Here is a 20,726-nt window from a genome sequence, read left to right as displayed (position 1 = left end):
TAACAACGATAGCACGATATCGCGAGGAAAGGAGTTGCAATGATGCATTGTCCTTCTCTGTAGCAAGTTACTCTCATCGCTTGAGAAATAAGAATACAAACACGATATTATAAAATTTAATGTAGTTACATAGCAACGAATTGTTGTTATTTCTGTATTTAGAGGTAGGATCATAATAGTTATTATTTTATTCTTTGGATAAATCTATCACACCGTTCTGAGTCGAAAAACCTTTACTGCACTTCTTACATGGACTAGGGATAAAACAAAAGAACATTTTAAACCTATCGATTAAATCTATCGATTGTAACTAGAACTATCTTCTAGTTACTATTTGTTGCAACTAGCCCATCTGCCTATGGATGGCGAGCGCGAACTCACGTTGTCATTTTCAACGCGAATATATTCACAAGAATGTATGACACAATTTGATAATACATGAGTAATTATAAAATAATGGAAATATTGATTTTGGAACCAATTTGTCATTAAAAATATATATATTTTTTCTTTTTAAATAAATAATTTTTCTTTTTAGACATCTACGAAGAATGTGTTCGTAATTGGTTTTATAGAGCTTTTTATGAACGCAAGGAGAAAGCGAATGAATAAAAAATTACCGAATTGCACTTGACTTTTTTTTATGAATCAGTTAACAGAAGAATCGTGCTTTTCATTCTACTCTTATTTTACTTTCGAATAGCAAATTTCATTCAGTTGCATTAATTAGTCGGAAACATTCGTATCACGTTTGAAATAATATACTGTTTCAAAGTTTAAGCTATACAGTGAACAGATAATTAAGGCCATCAATGAAATTCTTTTTCAAACTACAAAATATAATCACCAACATAAGAACCGATATATAGGGTGTCTGATTTTAACACCGTTTCATTGTCTATGTTTTTCTATCCGAAAATTTCATCGCGAATCTTCTTTCGTTTATTTCTATAATATTCATTACACAGAGAGTATCAAATAATAGGTAAGCTGTTATTTTTAAAAAGTGACGTATCATATTATTTCTGTAATTGGTAATAAACAGTTTACGAACGCTAAACTTTTACGTCACTAATATGTAGTGATAAAATGATACAGTTAACGAGATGTAACATGTGTAAGAGAATATTGTATTACACTATTCTCTATATTGTGTGTTGTAAGTACAGGTATAGTCGTATAATATTACAATGTATATGACGACGTATTATACGATACAAGAAACAGTACAACAGACGACAACAAAAAAATAATATCAACGGTAGATTAAACGATTTCCAGGGAAGGTGTAAATAAATTTCACAGTGGTTATTTATTATTATATATAATTGTTACATACCCTTCGTATTTATTGACAAAATATAATTTACAACTGAAGGGTCAATGGGAGAAAGGGGGAATGTCAAATCTAACGAATTTTGGGTTTAACATTTTTTGTTGATATGTGTGCACTTTATTTGTGTCGCATTGCGAATTAAAATTTCCCCAGTTTTACAGTAGTTTCAAGAAATTCACTTGTACAGCGAGAAATGAATACTTTTCATTTCTTATAGTTTAACGTGCTACATATTACTCGAAGTTACAAGTATGAATTGCAAAAGATGTAGAATAAAATGAAAAATAAAAAGATGTAGTGATTTTGATATGTGGAAAAATAAGGGCTGACGGAAATATGGGAAGAGATTAGAAGAATGCAAAAAGCAGACGCATCAAAATGGCGATGGACTTACATGGAGACACCCCTGACTATATTTTGAGATCGCGTAATTATGCAGAAAAGGGAGCCTAAATTACAATTTGTCGTTATATTATATATTGAATTTTTTCCGAATATATTGTAGAAGATCCTGAGTAACGTGTATTATACTTTGTCGAGACATGCGATGATCGTGGTTCAAAAGTTACAGCACAAAGAAAATAGCACTTGTTACGTTACGTTGACTTCAATATAAATGATTAAAAATGAAATTATAGCCGTATGCATTCGCATGGGGCTGCGATCCTAATAGTGGTAAGGTATATAGTTAGGCTAGGTTAGGTTAAATTAGATTCCATTGGCGACTGGGGCCGAGGCACCCAGACGCATCACAGAATCTGACCTAACCTAACATTTAAACCACGATCGTTGCACGCACGGTGTAATATATGAAATATTTTTTCTGGTGGTTTGTGATTATTTTCTAATAGTTCTCTGACTAGATTGCATCGAAGCAGAAAGGGCATATATATATATATATATATATATATACTAATACCATCTCTAAAAGTTGTATTACTACACAATCCCGTTAACGCACACGTACATACCTTTCTGACAACGATGTCTCTAGTTACAATCAGAGGAACTACCAACTGACCGTCACAAAACACCGACGGGATGGAGGTGCTTTGTCGGAACACCTTATATATTACACGGTCTTATGCCTCGAACAAAGTGCATGTTACTCAAGACTAGGGATGCCACACTATTCCCTTAATTCGGCGATAACATGATATCACGTTATCCCTACTGCCATTCTACAGCTACGTCGCTTGTGTCACGTGACATGAATTTCATCTCACGTTTCTCAGCGTCGCGTGCACCAATATTGTCCCCCACCCTTCCACTTATCTACGGCATGAGTCACGACGTCACTAGTTCACCGACTATGCTACTTCCCCCACTACCAGAGGGATTCTTTCCCTTAATTCCTTCGATCTGGTAACGTTGCTCAGGACCAGGGTTTCCGGAGAGGTTCCTCGCACGAGGAGAGGTCGTCAACCGCCACTTTCGGTACAATCATAAAGGTAAAAACTCGCGTATTGGTCGAGAAGTCACATATACAAAGAAGATCATATTGCTATGTGACAGTGGCAGTAGTAGTAGAGGGATTAAGTGGTATAAGCGTGGAATTTTTCCTGGTTATTTTGCTTAGGACGGTTCCCTCTACAAAATATTCGAAATTCAACAAAATTGAAGTTGAGGCTCCCTTCTCTGCATAATTACCAGGCATTGGAAAAGAACCAGCATATACATCCTGGCAATTGAAAGGATCGAGGAAGGCAGATGCCCTAAGATCTGCTCAACAAAGAAATAAAAAATATTCGGGATGGTTGGCCCTCGGAATGGGACAAGCAACTGCTTGGAGCCCTCAACAAGGTAGGAGATGGGACGATGGGCAAGCTGCCATCGCCTGAGCAGGAGTACAAAGAGCTGGAAAATAAAAGATGAATTATGCAGGAAGATAGAGCGTGTTATTCGAGAAGATTGAAGCAGAGTCGACATACTGCAGTGAATACCGGTTAAGGAAGAAAGAAGTGGCGGTCGAAAAATACTGAATGAAAAATGGAGTCGTAGGGGCAGTGGACAGACTTAGAGGCCAGGGCTACACGAGTGTTGGGCCGGTGCTGCGTTGCGTAGCTACATACATGCACAACGCTAAATGTTCTACAAGGCTCACGCGTGTATGCGTGCGTTTCTACAGTGTAGGGTCGATCTAACACTCGTGTAGTCCCAGTCTTAGATGCGAGAATGTTGGGGGGACAAGACGGTATGCTGAGAAAGAGAACCTCAAGCGTAGGTTGTGGGAGCTGGACGAAGAGAGTTTTCTTCACATGTAGCTATGCAACGGAATGCAGGGAAGCGGGGCAAAGAGGCAGAGATTTGGATGCGGGACATGATGGGAAATGACGAATGAAAGGAGGATATGAATGATGTATTACAAGGAAGATAGGTGAGAGAGCTGAATATGTAGTATATATATATATAGTACATGTAGTGTATAGTAGAATATTTGAGCAATTAGCGAGAGAATTGATTGTGAGTTGCAATAAGAACCAAAGATCCGTTGTCACTACAGATCAGTTGTGGATCTAGGTTTTGCATTTATGGTGTAAGAAAAACATAGATTATTATCCAGAAACTATAATGTATGGGTGGAGAAATGAATATACCATATACATGTATATGAGCAAATATATGAAGTTCTAACATTATACGTATATTAAAAAATAAATCTTCGTTTTCTGAGAAATGCTAAAACTTGACATTCCCCCTTCACCCTGTGGACCCTTTATTTTTAATGCACAAAAACTGTTATATATTAAATTCCTATTTAATGTAAATATATCTGATCTGTAGATTATATGTAAACGTGCCTAGTAAATAATAACTATATTAAGATTGTATACTAGTATAGAATATTATTTGTATTATAGGTAGTAGTTTTAAACTTAGTTCAGTTCCCTGTTTGGTGTAGTTTAATTTTGGTTCTCTAAGCAAGAAAAAATAAGCTTCTTTTTCAAGGTCCTTGGAGCGAAAATTAAAGTATAACAATAACGATAATAGAATAGTTGTTTATTAGTAATTTCCAGAGCCTCTGAGCGATAAGTAAATTAATTGTTCATCGCATTAAAGATATTAACGAATTAGTAATACATCTTATGCATACAGAACAAAATTTGAGCTAAGAATTAAATAGAGCTTTTGAACTATTTTTAGTTATATTGTTTTTAGCAAGAAAATAACATACTTCTGTTAGATTTATGTAAGTGTATTTTGTAAGAGCCAGAAACAAATGTTCAACTTTTTGAAGTGTTTCAAAGTGCTCGGCTTATTATAAAAATTAAACGATTAATTATAAGGAAAAGTCAACAATCCTTGCTATATATATATATACCAGTGCTTCAATTAAAAAGCGTGCAATAAATTCGTGTTAATCAGCACTGCCTGTGATTTAAAGATTTGCGAATAGAATAATGAAACTGAAAAGTCGTATGGACTGACGAATATTTATAATACAATAATTATAATTAAGATTATGATAATTATAACTAGGAAACGCTAAAATTTCAAAACGCAAATGGACACAAAGATCTTACGATAAACAGAAATTGCATAATTAATGCTGACATAAATTTGATTCGCTAACGAAAAGAAAGATAAGAATAAAACAAAAGCTTGCTTTTTAAACTTTTAAATAATATGAAATTGATAAATAATACACGATAAGTAACTGGCATATTCGATTAAATTCAAATTTAATTCTAATATTCCTTTAACAAATGTTTCTCGTAATAAATATGTAATTGAAAATAAAACATTGAATAATTAAAAAGATTTACATTCGAATGAATAGTTAAACAAATTGTGATATACATACATATGTTATGCTTCGAAGATAATACAAATATTAGATGTTTTAACGTTCTACACGTTCCTAGCCATTCGTAATAACGTAACAAAACAGTTGTTAAACAAATTTATCGCACTGACTATACAACACAAAATAATAAGAAACGCATCGACAATAATATTCTCCAAAATATAATCCGATGTATATTAAATTTTTCAAACGAAATTATAATACATTTTTTCGGTAAATATTCACAGAAACAGAGCCACCTCCGATTTACATAATTTTTTAATATGTTATCAAGATCATCGATCAACCTGAGTAGCATAGTGAACATCTTAGTTGCCGTTTGTTAAAAAATATAATTATCAAAAAAAGTTTGCACAAAAGTACAATAACTTTCCGGACACCATATACGTTTAATGGAATGTAAATAACCGAGACTTTTTTTTTTTTTTTTTTTTTTTTAGATAACCCAAACCTCACTCAAACTCGTTTGTGATGAACTTTCTACCTTGAGCGCCACCTAGATTTACTCGAAAACTGGATCACCAAGCGGAAAATTGAAATCAATGAGATTAGGTTATACCCTAACAGTTTCTCCTCAAGGAAAGTACAATGACCACTCTTTGTTAATAGCATAAAAATACCGGAACTATCATCAGTGGCATATTTAGATCTTCACTTGGACAATAAATTCAATTGGAAGCAACATATAACAGTGAAAGGAGAGCAAGTAGATCGTAAGATGCAAAAATACGTACTGGATACTTGGCAGAAAGTCGAGATTATCGCTGGAAGATAAAATACTTAATTATAGAATAATAACAAGGCCGCGTATGGACTTCTTGTATCGAGCTATCAAGTCAGGGTTAGGTTATCGGTAATCGAAAGCATTTGGTCATTTATAACGGTTATTCGCAACTAGAATGTTTAAAAATTATTTTTTCTTTTCAATCACATCCTTTTATTTCTCTAGAAATTTGTTTAAAAATTTATTGATCTTCCATTTGGGTTTTCTGCTTAAACGAAAATTAGCCTCTCTGTCAATGACATTTTTCAGAAAAATTTTAAGGATAACTGTTACTTTTGACTGGAAGGAAACACCCAACAGATCTCATAAAGGATATAACCTAACAAACACGAAGATGGTACCCCGCTGGGGGTAGCTATCCACATGATAATCAAACAGCCAAAAAATTCTACCAAATGTCCAAATTGGATAAATTGTGAATGTAAACAACTAAATAAAAAAATAGAAAAACTTTTGACTGGAAAAGAAGTGGCCAGTTGACCTGAAATAAGGTACAGGTATGTCAGGATGGAGAGATGGGTCATCATGGACCTATGGCTCTAACCCACCAAATCAGTCTATACAATAGAAGCCTATAGAATTCTAAAGGAAAGGAACAAAAATTCTGATGGGTTTCTAATCTGATCTAACTCAAATCTATTTTTAAGTCCACCAGAATTTTTTCTTCTTTCCTTTAGAATTTTTCTCAAAGTGCAGGTGCAAGCTTTTACTTACTGACACTACTGCATCAAAATACAATATAATTTATAAACATTTTTTGATAATAGCTTTTAATATACAGCTATCTTAACTAAAACCTTCACAACGCTACTTAGAGTGACGACTTTGACAAATCAAATTAAAAAATCATCGGAATTGGAGAGCTCTTTTCGTGAATATTTATCTTTTTTTTTTTTATAATATTGTAGAGAGAATTAAGACAGACTATGGTATATATAAAATATTGTATTCTCATTTACATAATATATCGTTTATGAAAGAAACAACTAAAGTTTGTAAATTATATGTACTATAAAACCATAGAAAGTACAAAATAAGGCAGCACTGTGATTCTTACAAATGTTCACAGAGTACACGAAATATGTTGTGATCTGCGAGCTTTTTACACTTTCTTCGATCCTCTGGCATTGTAGTTCATAGTAGCATATTCGCTACTAAGAAAGAAATTGACATAGCAATTACATTTTAATCAGTTAAATTCATTTTCAATGTTTTCTTCTAATATTGTACAAATTTCTTAGCTACCACTTTGCGTTCCCCCACGAACAAAAGTTTTTTTGATACAAATTTTTTACTGATTATTCTTTATCACAATAAAATAATCACAATACCAGAATAAAAATAAAACATAGTAAACGATTAAAAACTCGTGCAGATCGTTGAAACAAACGTCTTGTATATATATGTATATAATATAACGTATAACTAAATATACATACATATAAAACGTGATAAAATTTGTGATACAAACGACAACAGAATATATGTATCTTCCTCATACAAAGCTTTCGCTTTCAAACGAATAGCAAAGGCTATCGAGTGTGAAATTTGATCCGGCACGTCTACCTGAACGCCATCGGTATGATTGCGAACAACTAACTAGTCTTCTACTGGTATTTATGGACTCCACGACTTTACTGTATGACTCGACCGTTCAATTAAAAATACAAGGTGAAGTCGTACAGAACACATGTCCCAACCGTACACACTTACATATTCATATATTGATTATTCATGTGCGGTTCGACATTTCTAACTGTGTAAAGTTAGAACATGCGTAAGATAAAGTACGTGCCACTGCATTTGGAACTGAATATGGTCATCAATTGTGTAAAATCTTATACGTTTCTTTTTATTTTATTTATTTAAACGATTAGCGTCGCATCGACATCTCAATCATTAGCGACGTGTCCTGTTGTTTAGCTTACGCTTAGATGAAATCGTAGATAAGTTTGAGAAGGTTCTCAACTTTCTTCGTATTATGAAAGGAATCGTCTGACGATTTGCGAAGTTTCACCTGATTTCCTGAGATATGAGTTTCTTAAAAAAAAAAAAGAAAAAAAGAAGTCAATACGCGCCAAGGGTCAGAGAGCATTGGTACGTGTTGCAGTGAGGTGTTCTTTTTAGGAGGAATTGGCGAGCAAGTCTCGCGTGACCAACACAGCTTTAATGACTTGGTTTGTTGTATCGAAGGATCTTCCCACCATGTTATGGGAGGAAGTCGTTTGAATTATCGCTCGGTTTAGTTGCAGTTTCAGTTTACAAAAAGATTGTGTAAAGTCTTTCAGTAAGGTGATTACGAGGCAAAATCTCTTCCAGATAATATAGAAAATTGTAGAACAAATCCTCAAATATCAGATCCTTTTATTTTACCAGAATTTTGTTGATAAAAGATTGCCAAAAATTGTTTATGTGATATTGCAGTGATATTGCAGTTGTCGACGATTATAAATGTTATGAAATTTCAAACGTAGTACCTTTTTTATTTATCAATGTATAAACTATTTAGTGTAAAAGTGCAAACTAAAGATCCTCCGTGTGTTGTGGCAAATGAGAGCCAAGTACAGTCAAATCTGGACATCTGATATTTGTGCAACGATGAGATAGATGATACGCAAGTATGCTTTGTACATACAAGTATGAATAGAAACCTATGTATATGTTTGTAGATAGATACGTCGAATCGGGGTAAATGCTCATTTATTGAATCAAATTTCTAAGTTATTTTTCTTGAAGAAAGAAGCAGCTTTGTACGTAAACAAAATCTCTTTTACTAATTCTACTTGTCTCTTTCTGAGAAACCATTGGTCTCGTTTATATCACAAATATCTCTTTGTATACGTATACGTACATGAGGAACTTAGAATTCAAAAGATACACGAACATGTGCACGTACAATAAATAATATTAAATAAATAAAATACAATAAATAAATAATAAAGCGAAATAAGACAAAAGACACAGAGAATATGAAATACAAAGTTCTCAGAGAATATTTTCCAAAGAAAAGATCTCGGCTTTAGTGTGGTGTCCAAACTGCAAAATATTCAGCGTTGAGTCGTTGAAGCTGAAGATGAGGGTCGTTTTTATGCAAATAAAGTGTACAAAATTTTGGACAAATCTGTTGATGCGTGAGATTCTGGCGGATTTTGGCAAGAGCTTCCTTAAAATTTGGTCTTTAACCGGTTAACTGTGGAATTTAGTTTTAAAAATCTCTTACAGGATACGTAATTAACAGAAATCTTACCCAGTTTCGAAATTTAATCTAAAATTGTGCACTGTTATTTCTTTTGTTCACCTAACAATAATCAATTAATAATAAATTTAAAACAATCCTCTATCGAAGTTTTATTTTTCTAATTATATACTCAAGAATATGAATTTGCATAAAAATTCGCAGCCTAATGATCGCGGTCCTACGCGGATTTCTAAAATTGAGACCTCTGTCGGTGAAACGTTCACAACACTAGACCTACCATATCAGTCGAAATAACTGCTTCTGCAATTCTATTTTAAAATTCCTACTTTATGTTACATTTTCCCCCCTGCAACGTCAGCAGTCATAAATTTGCAGTCGTAACTAAAGGAATAATATAATGAATTTTTTTGTATATATTCAAAATGAAAATAGTTTTGTATCTCTGTTGCTTATACCAATACCAGTGAAAATAACTGGTTCTACAATTTTATAAACGTGGCAACCCTCGTTTAGGGATCATAGTCTTAGATGGATTAATAATAAATACCAAAGAGTGTACTAAATAACGTGGAACTCCTTCTGTAGGAAAGTGAAAAATCACTAAATATTGAAGTATTCTATTATTACGTATTTTTTAAAGACTAGTTGTTTGGATTCGATAGAAATAGCTTCGTCTTAACTGTAGGTGGCTCTATCGATAAAGACGACTTAGCCAACTGCGCGCGCCACAGCGAGCTATATGTATCCACCGCACATTTCTCCAAGTATCGAGGACCAATATTCATTTACTTAAAAAACAAAGAAGTCTAAAAATTATTTAAGCGGTCAACTATATTTTGCGGTAATGATTTTATTTTACGATTTCATATATTGTTCATACGAAACATCCAATTGAAAGTATATATTAAAAGTATAAAAAGATATAGGTAAAATTAAAGACGACTAAAGATAAATAACACGAATTGAACGTGAAATTGAAAATTCATAATGCATTGTAATATCTGTTTACAGTGTGGTTTCCAAGATAACTTTATTTAGTCATAACTGATAGTGTAACTTTTTAATTAATTTTGACACCACTAGATTGGTGTATTTTATTTACTATATACTGTACTTTATAAAAGTATAAAATGTGGCGCAATTAATTGGTAACAATTCTAGGTAAACAATAACTGATAATAACAACAAAAAAAGAAGAAAAAGAAAACGTGTTGCTAAAGTGAAAAAGGGAGATCTCCTCGTTCAGTCACGCAGCGGTGTTTTTCAAAGAGGGGAGATCTCCTTATTCGGTTGGCTAAGTGTTAACTGTCGGTGGCTCTAACGATAAAGACGGCTTGTTAAGACGGTGAAAAACGACCCTCGTTTTCGGCTTTAGCTGCTCAAAGGACCCTCGTAAAGAGACATGTTCGGACCGATAACTTTACGGTCCGGACACTATACTAAGTCCAAGGTCTCGAAAGAAGTGTAAAATTAGAAGCTTTTGAATGCTTTGGTATCGCGAATCCTGCTACAGTGACATTGCTCTTTCACCCCTTTCATCCTGGGGTATAAGTACACAAGGTCATGAGCAAAGGGTAAAGAAACAAATAGGAAATGTGAAATGTGACCGTGGCACGCGAATGAGTCACGAACGTTCGAGAGGAGAGACCGTGGTGACGCGCCTTCTCGTCATCTCGGTCTCCGACCAACCGGATGCTGCGCATTCACCGTCAATTTCTCATTCAGCGTTTCTAATATACTGTTCAAAATAACGGAAAAACCTCATGATCCAGTCGCTTTATATCCTAAGTGTGCTCAGTTTTATACTATAACGGGAAACTGTGGCGCATTGATAAGATAATTTATATATTACGACATTTCTGTTACGGCCAAGAAATTTTTTCCTCCAGCAAGAATCTCAAACACGCGCGGATAATACGAGTTTCGAGTGTCAGCGTGTTTTACTTCTGACGAATATTGTCGCGTTACGAATACAGTAAATAGTTTCCTGATTCGTTGCAGTTCGAGCAACGCGTATGGAACGTTTGAATAATAATACGTTGAGACAGCTGGTCTTTGGATACTGCAGTTTTTGCTATACCAAAGTTTCCTAACCCTCGGTTGTCATCATGGGTCATAGTGACCCACAGGTTTACTTGGAAATAAAGATATCTTCAAAATGTAGCCTACAATGGCATTATGTGTATTAGTAATTGTATTTGTCTGTATTTATGTGTATTATTAAATGTATTATCTATTATTAATTTGTAGTGTTCTTTTATAACATCTGATGATCACGCTGTAAAGAATCCCATTGGTTTGTGTCTGGCGATTCTCTAAAATTTGTAATGGGATAGGCTGACCCAAGTGTGACAAAAGCATATTTTTTGCTGCAATCGAACAGATTATATTTCTGTGAAAATTTTCCATAGAAATTCTTGTGCATGAATTGAGTGAAATCGTTATTATATCTTCTTAATACTTAAATCTATAATTAAAATATAAAATTTTGGTATGTTTGTGTAGGAATGAATTGACTTTTTCATATAATTGCAGCAGATTTTTTTCTATTCACAAACAGCTCGTCCTCGACGTGTCAGATAAATATCATTTTTGAAACGTGCACTAGAAAACTATTTTCCCCTTAGAGTACCACGTTTTTAGCATAAAGAAAGATAGAAAAGATCACAAAAATGTTTCTGTTTTTTTCTAAACTTAATGTTGGAGATCTCTTTTTCGAAAATAATGTCATTTCGTTAACCTTCTTTTGTTATCTAGACAAATATTCTAGAATGTTCAAACTATATTCCCAAATTTGTTCGATTCAATATCACTGCTATTCTTTGAACAACAGCTGCTCGAAGATTGATCAGGGTCTGGCTGACCCAATGTGACAAGTGCGTTTCGTGAGCCAATCTGACACCGAGGGGTTCAACTATGACGATCCTCTACGAAGAAAATACACAATAAGATTTGTTTATTTCCGGTTTAGTTTTCGAGAAAAACGAGTTTGGAAATAAATTAAATTTGACCAATTCGGGACTAGACGGGACTAAATTATCGACATTCTACGTCATTCTACGCGCGGAAATAAGTCGATAATTCAGGACAAAATATCGCGCTGTGTTCCCGAGAAAAAATTAAATTGAAAAATTAATCACACGTATTAAACCGAATATCATCTGATTAATCAGTTCCTCAATTTTTGTTAATGTAAGAATTTGCGTAAAGTTGAACGAACAAAAGAAATAACGACGAATGTACAATTTTAAATTATTGGGTTGGCAACTAAGTTACCTAACCTAACCCCAATACATTTTGAAACCGGTCACCCGACCGGGCCTGTTACTGTAAATTAAACACGTTCAAACCTCATTTTCTTGAGAACGAAGTTTCAAATGAAAGAATTTTATTCTACGTTTTGGACTAATTTTCACACGTAGAACCAGCTGTCGATTGTTTAGTATTCGTCTAACCCGCAATAAGCCACGTTCTAAACTATTGCGTTGGCAACTAAGTGATCGCGGATTTTGTCAATGCCACCTAATGGCAACATCCGCAATCACTTAGTTACCAACCCAATAGATAACTCGATAAATTTTCAAACTCGAATTTTTCGAGAACTGAGCCGAGAACGAACAAATTTGTAAAATCTGTAAAATCTGATTCCACGTGTTCCATTCGTTCGAACTCTGTACCAAAGCACCGGCGCATCACACACTGATTAATTTCGTATTTTGAACAGTGTATCAGCTACTTACGTTACAGGCGAGGATTTGCGAAACTCGAAGGGAAGTGTAATGCAAGAACTGAAAAGGAAAAAGAAGCTCAAGCCATTTCAACTGATCCCGGCAATTTGAGAATTACTGACAGGAAATACAGGTGCAAGATGGCTCCGTCGGCGAGGAAGCCAACAGGAAAATCGGTGTATGCAATCCGGTGCAATCGGAACATCCCCAGCAAGGCGCGGGTATCCTAGAGGAGCTGGGACAATTTCCATCCAGGAAACCTTCGTTTTCCAACAAATCCTCGTTCGACGGTCTGATGTCTTCGTCGTATTCGTAAGGGTCATCCTCTTGGGGATCCTGTAGCTCCTGGTCGGAAGATTCTTCCGGTTCCAGGAGCGTATTGTTCGAAATGCTTCTCTCTTCCTCCGCCAGGATCGGCCAGGAACCCAGGGAGGATCGGGAGCAATGGCTGATTCGTTAGCTGTATTTATTAATTAATGCAATTTTCCTCCAGGACCTTCTCTCTTTCTATTTTCTTATTCCTTTCGAAATGTCTATCTTAGCTACGTCTTGCTGCCTCATATAATTCTCGCTTCTATTCTGAACGTTACAAAGTCTGCACATAAATTTGAATTTCGCATCTATGCTCGCTGCCGGACTGTATCATTTTACGATTATGTTTCGAAAGAAGTTCGCGACTGTGTGTCGATAAGCAAGTGTCCTTTTACGTTTGTTACCGCCATTGGTAAAAAAAACAGTGGAAGCAGGCCTGCATTTTGAAGTAAATTTTTATTAAAGTTGGGTTTATTATACTACGCTCACTAAAATGAAATCAATGTCGTAATTACGATAATTTATTCTATTTAACATTTATATTGTAAATACTCTTTTTTTCTTCCGTTCAATAAGCCTTGTGAGATATGTACAGTTTGCACGTGCAATTAGCGTACATTGCTAATTGGACAGCGTTGTGAACACTTGTCGATATTCCAATTGCTGGATTACGTAACATAGGGAGAAAAGTTTCGTGAGATAAATAGGAACTGTAGAATGCAATTTGATCACCGTGTAACTATCCGATGGTTTGCTGAAAGTTGTAAACACTTTCGGCTAAGAAATATACGTTTTTTACTGATTGACCTAAGCTTCATTTTTTCCCTTTTTACGAAATCTTACAAAATTTTGAGAATGTCACAATATTTCCTTTGATATCCTCGTAACAAAAGGTTGAACTTCAGAATAAGGTACAATGTGTACGATGCTATACACAATTTAATAATCTTCATTATAAATAGTTTTTCATTCACTTTTTATTCCTCGTTGTTTGCAATGCTAACGATCGTTTAAACTTCACGAGCAATGCTTGTCATAGAAACAAAGAACACAAATATATATACTTCAACATTCTATGTTTAATTAATTTCCTATCAAATATTTATATATGTATATATGCACATACATTGTAAATATTTGTTTTTATACGAAAATAATTAAATTTGAAATGTGGGGGTATAATAATTACTATAATTAATATATATAATATATATAATTTATATAAAATACAGTGTATATATATATATATCTTTATTTTATGTTTATATTATGTTACATACATATATATATATATATATATATATATATATATATATATAGTATTTTATATAAAAAATATTGATTGATTGAGTGATAATATTACCCATTAACTTTTTCCCTGTCAATTGTCACCAACTATCTGCTATATGACTGAGCGATAACAATAAACAATTAAAGAAGAAACCAGCCGTAACGCGCGAATATCGAACGCTAGTGAACTTTACGATGGAAATATTCGAATCTTGATATCAGCTATCGTCGATAATTATGACAAGTTCTGAGAAGAAAAAAACGTAAGCGAACATAAATTTTGTATACGCAAACGGTTACATAAATGTTGTAAGAGTTCAACTAACAGTTTATTCGTAAGCTTCGAGATTAGTAATATTTCATTGCGAAGCAAACGAAGCAAAAAGACGTAGAATGTCATCAACGAAAATAGCATTCCAAGAACTATTACTGCTGCTACTGACCATAATCCAACGTGGATAGAAAAAGAAATATCGCATAATTCAGCAAGCGCAAGTGTCTTCGGGGTCTACGTTGTACACCTGATGCACAGCCGATATGCTGACCAACTACTGTAACTATTTGACGAATATCCACAGATGATGCAGCAATTCTAGCCACCGACGAATATCCTAAAGTTGCGTCGACATCATTGCAGCAACACAGGCTAAGTCAGTGGAGAATAGAAATAAATACTGACAAATGGACATGTCACGTTTACCTTGAATTTACCATAACCACGTCGCACTTCATAAGTGCATTATATCCCAAACTCAACTGGTTGACTATTTTGGGTTACATCTTGACCGCAAGGTAACATGGAACCAGCAAACGACAAGGAGGACAGGAGGAAAGCAACGTTCTGGTTAACCGGTGAACGTTCTAAGTTCAGCATAGAAGCATAGTCACTTGTACATAAGCGCATTATGAAACCAATCCTGGCAGCCAATCATGGGGCATGAAAGCGAAAAGCCTATACAGCAAAGTTTGCAGTTCTTCAGCCAAGACCAAGCCAAGAGAAATCCTCAGGACGATAGAAAACGAAACACAATTACTACGTTGGAAACGATGGAATTCGTGAAAATCTGTAGACAAACTGTGTTACAGTTTGCAGGTAACGTGGCTGTGTAGCCAGTACCAGTTCAAGACTAGAGGACCATCCCATCTTGGTAGCCAGGGACCTACGCTCACGCAATCAGCGTCGCAAAGTCCGAAGAGAATATGTTGGTGACTTTCTATATGGACCAGCTACATCGACAACAAGTTATCGGTGAGAAACACTTACGCATTACGCCAATGAAATATAATTTCGTACGGACGCCATCCAAAAGGATTGTTGTACACTTACCGAATGTCTGTGTCGTGAATGTGTTTTGAACAGACTGTGAAGACTCTAAGATACTAGAAAAAGAAAGAGGAGAAGATTCAACAAGTCACTCTAATCGTGTCTACGTTACTTGATTCAAATGGAAAAAATGGCAAAGGAGGTAGATGCAAGGCATTTTGAAACCCTATGGCCATCGGTGATCCAAAAACAAACGACGATCGAGAGACCTCGTGATATTGCTTCTGACGTTGGTTTGGAAAAAAATCGAAGATGCAAAACACGTGTCAAGGGAAAGAACGAGATGCAAAAGATGAAATGACGCTGACCCTTCGATGGTCATCTGCAAGACTCGCTCCTTATTATTCCGTGCAAGCTAGCGATGTGTTGATGCAAGAAGAAGTTGACGTGGAATTACCAAGGAAACGACAAGAGTTGACGGTTTTCTGTTTCCTAACCTCAACCTTCTTCTTTTTTTTTTTTAACGTACAGAAATCCTCATGGACACTCTGCTGCTGCGAGGACAGCAGAGTAGTGTCCGACAAAAAAGTTATGAGTCGAGTCATATTGACCAGGCTGTCACTGCAGTTCCACTCCTGGGCGCCATTCCACTACTACCCGCCACGGAGACAACCTAACCTCAACCTAAGTCCAACCTAACCTCAACCTAAGTCCAACCTAACCTCAACGATCGTCATCTTTTGATTATTCTCGAGCAGATGAACACAGTGTCGCTCAATTAATCTCATTAATTAGATGTAACATTTGGGGCAAGATGGGACATTTCGGTGGACGCTAACTTTTAGATAAAATGGACGTACGGATGGAGGACAGAGCGACAATGCTGGACCGGAGAATAAACGCGGATGGCTGTTGAAGTAACTGCACGGAAGCAATGGGCTGTCGTAAAGCAGTTGCAGCTTTTAATGTCCTGAAAACTGCATTGGACAGGAAGGTGGGTCCCTGTCGAGAAAGTCCTCGACAGTTGTTGAGGACTAGTTTAGAACCTTCCCAAAGTGTATTTTCACTGGAGGAGGAGGAAGTATTAGTATTTCATTTGAGAGAAATGGAGGACCTATTATTTGGTTAACAACAATTAACAGCAATTTATGCGCCCCATTGTGCATTTTTTTTTTACACTTTTCATGTCAAGTTTTGAAAGTTTATTTTAAGACATTTCGATAAACAGATATTGGTGCTAGACACAACATTTTTTGTGAATGCAACACCAGTGGTGCATATAGTGTTTTAGAGCAATTCTTTCTGTAGCGTTCTCATCTTGTCTTTCCTCTGAATTTCCTGGATTAAAACATGAAACTTCTGCAAATGTTCACTCTTTTCAAACGCTAGGACAATTTTATGACAGCAAGTTATTTGATATAGAGTCACGAAAAACTAGTTTAAGAGTACACTTACAATTTTGAAGTCTGTGACGATATTGAAAATTGTTTAAACAATTAGGAAAATGCAGAGAATAACAATAATAATTAGAAAATTAGAAAATGTGGAGAATAAGAATAATTCTTTCTAATAACACTTATTCTCCTCGTAATTCGATGTTCAAAGTTCAAAGTCATATAGCTAAACCATAAATTATTATACATAAATTGCGGTTAGCACACGAAGATTTATTCCTCTTGCCATTGCCAACATTTCAAGAGTAATTTCTTTTAAAAAGTGTAAAAATCGTGATTCTTCTTAATAAGACTTGAAAATTGTTTACAAGTCTTCCGATGGCAAGAACGAGTGACAATGAGAACACGTGAGACATATCTACACGATGTGTTGCTGTTTATAAATTATAAATAAGCATTGTTGAAAGTCAATAGAATGATAATCCGTTTGATCTGTCCTCCGCTGAAAAGAATACAAATGTAAATACTGTTACGTAAGAATGTAATAAGAAATATTGCAATTTGACTTTTCATCAATAGGATTTTATCAAAAATTAAATCTTAGATATTCTCGTTTCGTGTTTGATGAGTCATTAATAACACAATAATAGCCTTGTACGAGCTTCCGTCTATCGCAGTCTTATCTAGGTGTCTTCAGAGATTTTTCTCATTTTAAATTCTCATTTAAGTTTACTTAAGCAGAAGATTTTTTGTTTTAGCATTATTTGTGTAAAGCAATACGTATATTGATTTCACTTGTTCTTCTTTGGTTATTAATAGTACTTCGGCATATTCCGTTATAATGTGTAATCTGCACGTTCAGCGCTGTGGAAATTTGTATAACATGTACTCTTTGCTTTCGAGCTCGCAATTACCGCATATCGTACATTTCGCTGTTTCTCTAATCCTATGAAACATGTTGTATTTACCGACATTTACCGGTTAAGCTAATTTCTTCCTATCCAATTAGCCTAAGCTGCTCTATATTATTTATACGTGTTGGTAACTGTAACTGGATATAATCTTCACGTTTGCGTGCTGCAGCTACTTCGATTCTCTTGTACATCGGATCGAATTTCAAGATTCTGTGTTTGTCCTCTGGTATAAGCTTCTTTCTTATCTCCTCTGGGATGTTTGGTGTGGTTTGGTGGGAGGGGTTACTAACTTCAAACAATTCTCTAAATCATAGCAAGCGAACGTCTTTCGAAACATTATCGTAAAAAATTGCATTATGTAATCGAGAACTTTGCATAATACATACTCTGTTGATAAGGAATCGAGCCTGTAAGGAATTTACCTGTATCGTTTGAAACGTTTCAATATTTCCCAGTGTTAATAATTTTCTATAAACTTAAGCTTGAGAGCAACAAAAAGTATGCACTGTCTGAGCTTTTTAGACTGTTGAATTTTTAGTAAAATTGTGACATAAATTACTGGCATTTATTTTGGACATGAAACTCGATACTGTTTTAAACACGATAGCGGCAAGCTTTATGAAGGCCCTGGAAGTGTTATAAAATATACTTGGACGTTTTACATTCTTATTGCAGAAATATTCTATATTTACTGACGGCCATTGAATAATTTAAAAACAAGAAGTCGTATCAACCGAACAAGCAACAACGCAAATATGGAGAATTGTTATCGTTTGAAAGTGCGGGTAAAAAGGAGAAAACAGAAGTTTTAAAAGTTACGCTATAAGACTTATTCAATTAAAACAATTTGATTACGAATAATCATGATAAATAATAAAAATCTTTTTGCTTATCAACCAAAACGATTTTTCGCCATTGATAATGGTTGCTAAAACAAAATTCGGGTTATCGACAATTGGTAATGGTAACGAAAAAATCCCGTCATCGATAATGGTTATCGGTACCTAAAAAAAGTTCCGTCCTTGATAATGGTTATCAGTATCCAAAAAGAAATCCGCCAAAAATAACGGTTATTAGTCACCAAAGAAATTCTCTAATTTATGATAGTTATCGGTAGCAAAAAAGTTATGTCGTTGATAATTATCATCAGCGATAAAAGATGCTTTCTTACATAATAGATATCAGTAATCAAAACTATAATGGATAGGAGTAACCAAAGAAACCTCAGTCATGAAAAATGGTCATTGGTGACTAAAAATAACTCCGTCACGAATAATAGTTATCGACAACCAAAAAATGATTTCGCCATAATGGTTGTCGGCAACAAAAAAATATCTCATGTAGATAATGGTAATCGGTAACGAAAAGTACTGGAATCATATATAAAGGGTTATTCGTAAGTAGAATACTTGAAAATTAATATTGTTTAATCATTTAATATTTTGAAAAATTTCTTTGGTACTTAGTGTTCACTGTGTTCTATTACAACAGAAGTTACCAGTATGTCAGTCTCGCCCCCCCCCCCCCTATAAAAATTGTAAAAATAAATGTTACTTTTGATCTCTGACTACGGTTAATTTATAGTGCAACAATCGAAAATAAAATTACCAAAAGTTCTGACGTAACATCTTAGGTAGAGACGTCGCAGGTGATTATTGATTTTTCCACGCGGTAAAGCTTGCATAAGAGTATGCACCGAAGTGATAAACCGAGACTACGCGGCTCTCGTCATTTATTTATAGGAACAAAGATGTGGCTACATGTCGACAAACTACATGTACTTGCATCGTTAACTTTGCACTTTATCGATAGGCTGACGTTCCTCGACATTAATTACGAAAGTTGAACCTACTTTATGCGTTTAATTTTAAGTAATCAATACGAGGCATATATAATAAGAATATTTGTTTAAAAAATGTTGAAATTGTTAGATATTATACGACGCACCGGTTGATGTATTTCTTGTAAAATGAAATGATTGTAAAATTCTCGTAAATAATGATACGAAATGACCGGCCAGAGAATAACCACGTGGCAATAAGCATCAATCTGAAATGTTGCATAATGTATCAAAGATATACACGAACGATTGACCTCCAAAATAATCTCTTACTGTTTGTCACAATCCATTAAACATGATTCTAGTTATAATGTAAAAACAGTGAACCTTGTGTTTCATTCGTGTTTTTAATCCTAAGATATCCAAATCGAATTCCATGTAACGTTCCAATAACAAAGAAACATTACTACAATGTTTTCTTCATACATTTTTTAATTTTTTATTATATATTCCGCATACCTATGATAGACAGAGAAAAAATCAAAATAATAGCAGAGTCGTAAAAGCAATTATAAGTAATGAGAAATGCAAACAAAATATTTAGAGATAATAATTTAAATATAAATTGTAGTGTTAGAGATATTTTATATATAATTATCTTAAACAGATAAACTTGAACGCAATTAAGTCTATTTGAAATAATACCATAATAATTGCTTGAAATCGTTTCAAAACATTAGTTTATCAAATTGTAATTGTTAACTTCCGTATTTTATATAAATAACAGATAACACATTGCACGTTAATTTAATTAAGTAATACAATTATAGAAATAAATAGAATGGAAGAATTAATAATTATAGTATAATAAAATATTATGGAACAGAATACTCTTTAATCCAAGATTTAAACAAACA

At 34.4% G+C, this 20,726-nt stretch overlaps 1 protein-coding gene across 8 annotated transcripts in view; it reads right to left on the bottom strand.

Moving 5' to 3' along the window:
* milt (trafficking kinesin-binding protein milt) overlaps positions 1-20,726 on the bottom strand; it is a 102,611-nt gene that overhangs the window by 10,696 nt on the left and 71,189 nt on the right. Inside the window, exon 1 of one of the 8 annotated variants that reach the window (XM_069130800.1) lies at positions 12,978-13,273. The exons of the other annotated variants lie outside the window; for them this stretch is intronic. The gene's annotated coding sequence lies outside the window, so the exon portion shown is untranslated. Of the gene's footprint in view, positions 1-12,977; positions 13,274-20,726 lie in introns of those variants that run through there. 8 annotated transcript variants of the gene reach the window in all.

This window comes from Bombus flavifrons, chromosome 17, assembly GCF_040668555.2.
Source record: "Bombus flavifrons isolate JBK064 chromosome 17, iyBomFlav1_principal, whole genome shotgun sequence".
Taxonomy (NCBI): domain Eukaryota; kingdom Metazoa; phylum Arthropoda; class Insecta; order Hymenoptera; family Apidae; genus Bombus; species Bombus flavifrons.
Note: the sequence above shows the minus strand (reverse complement) of the source record. Positions and strands in the feature narration are given on the sequence as shown.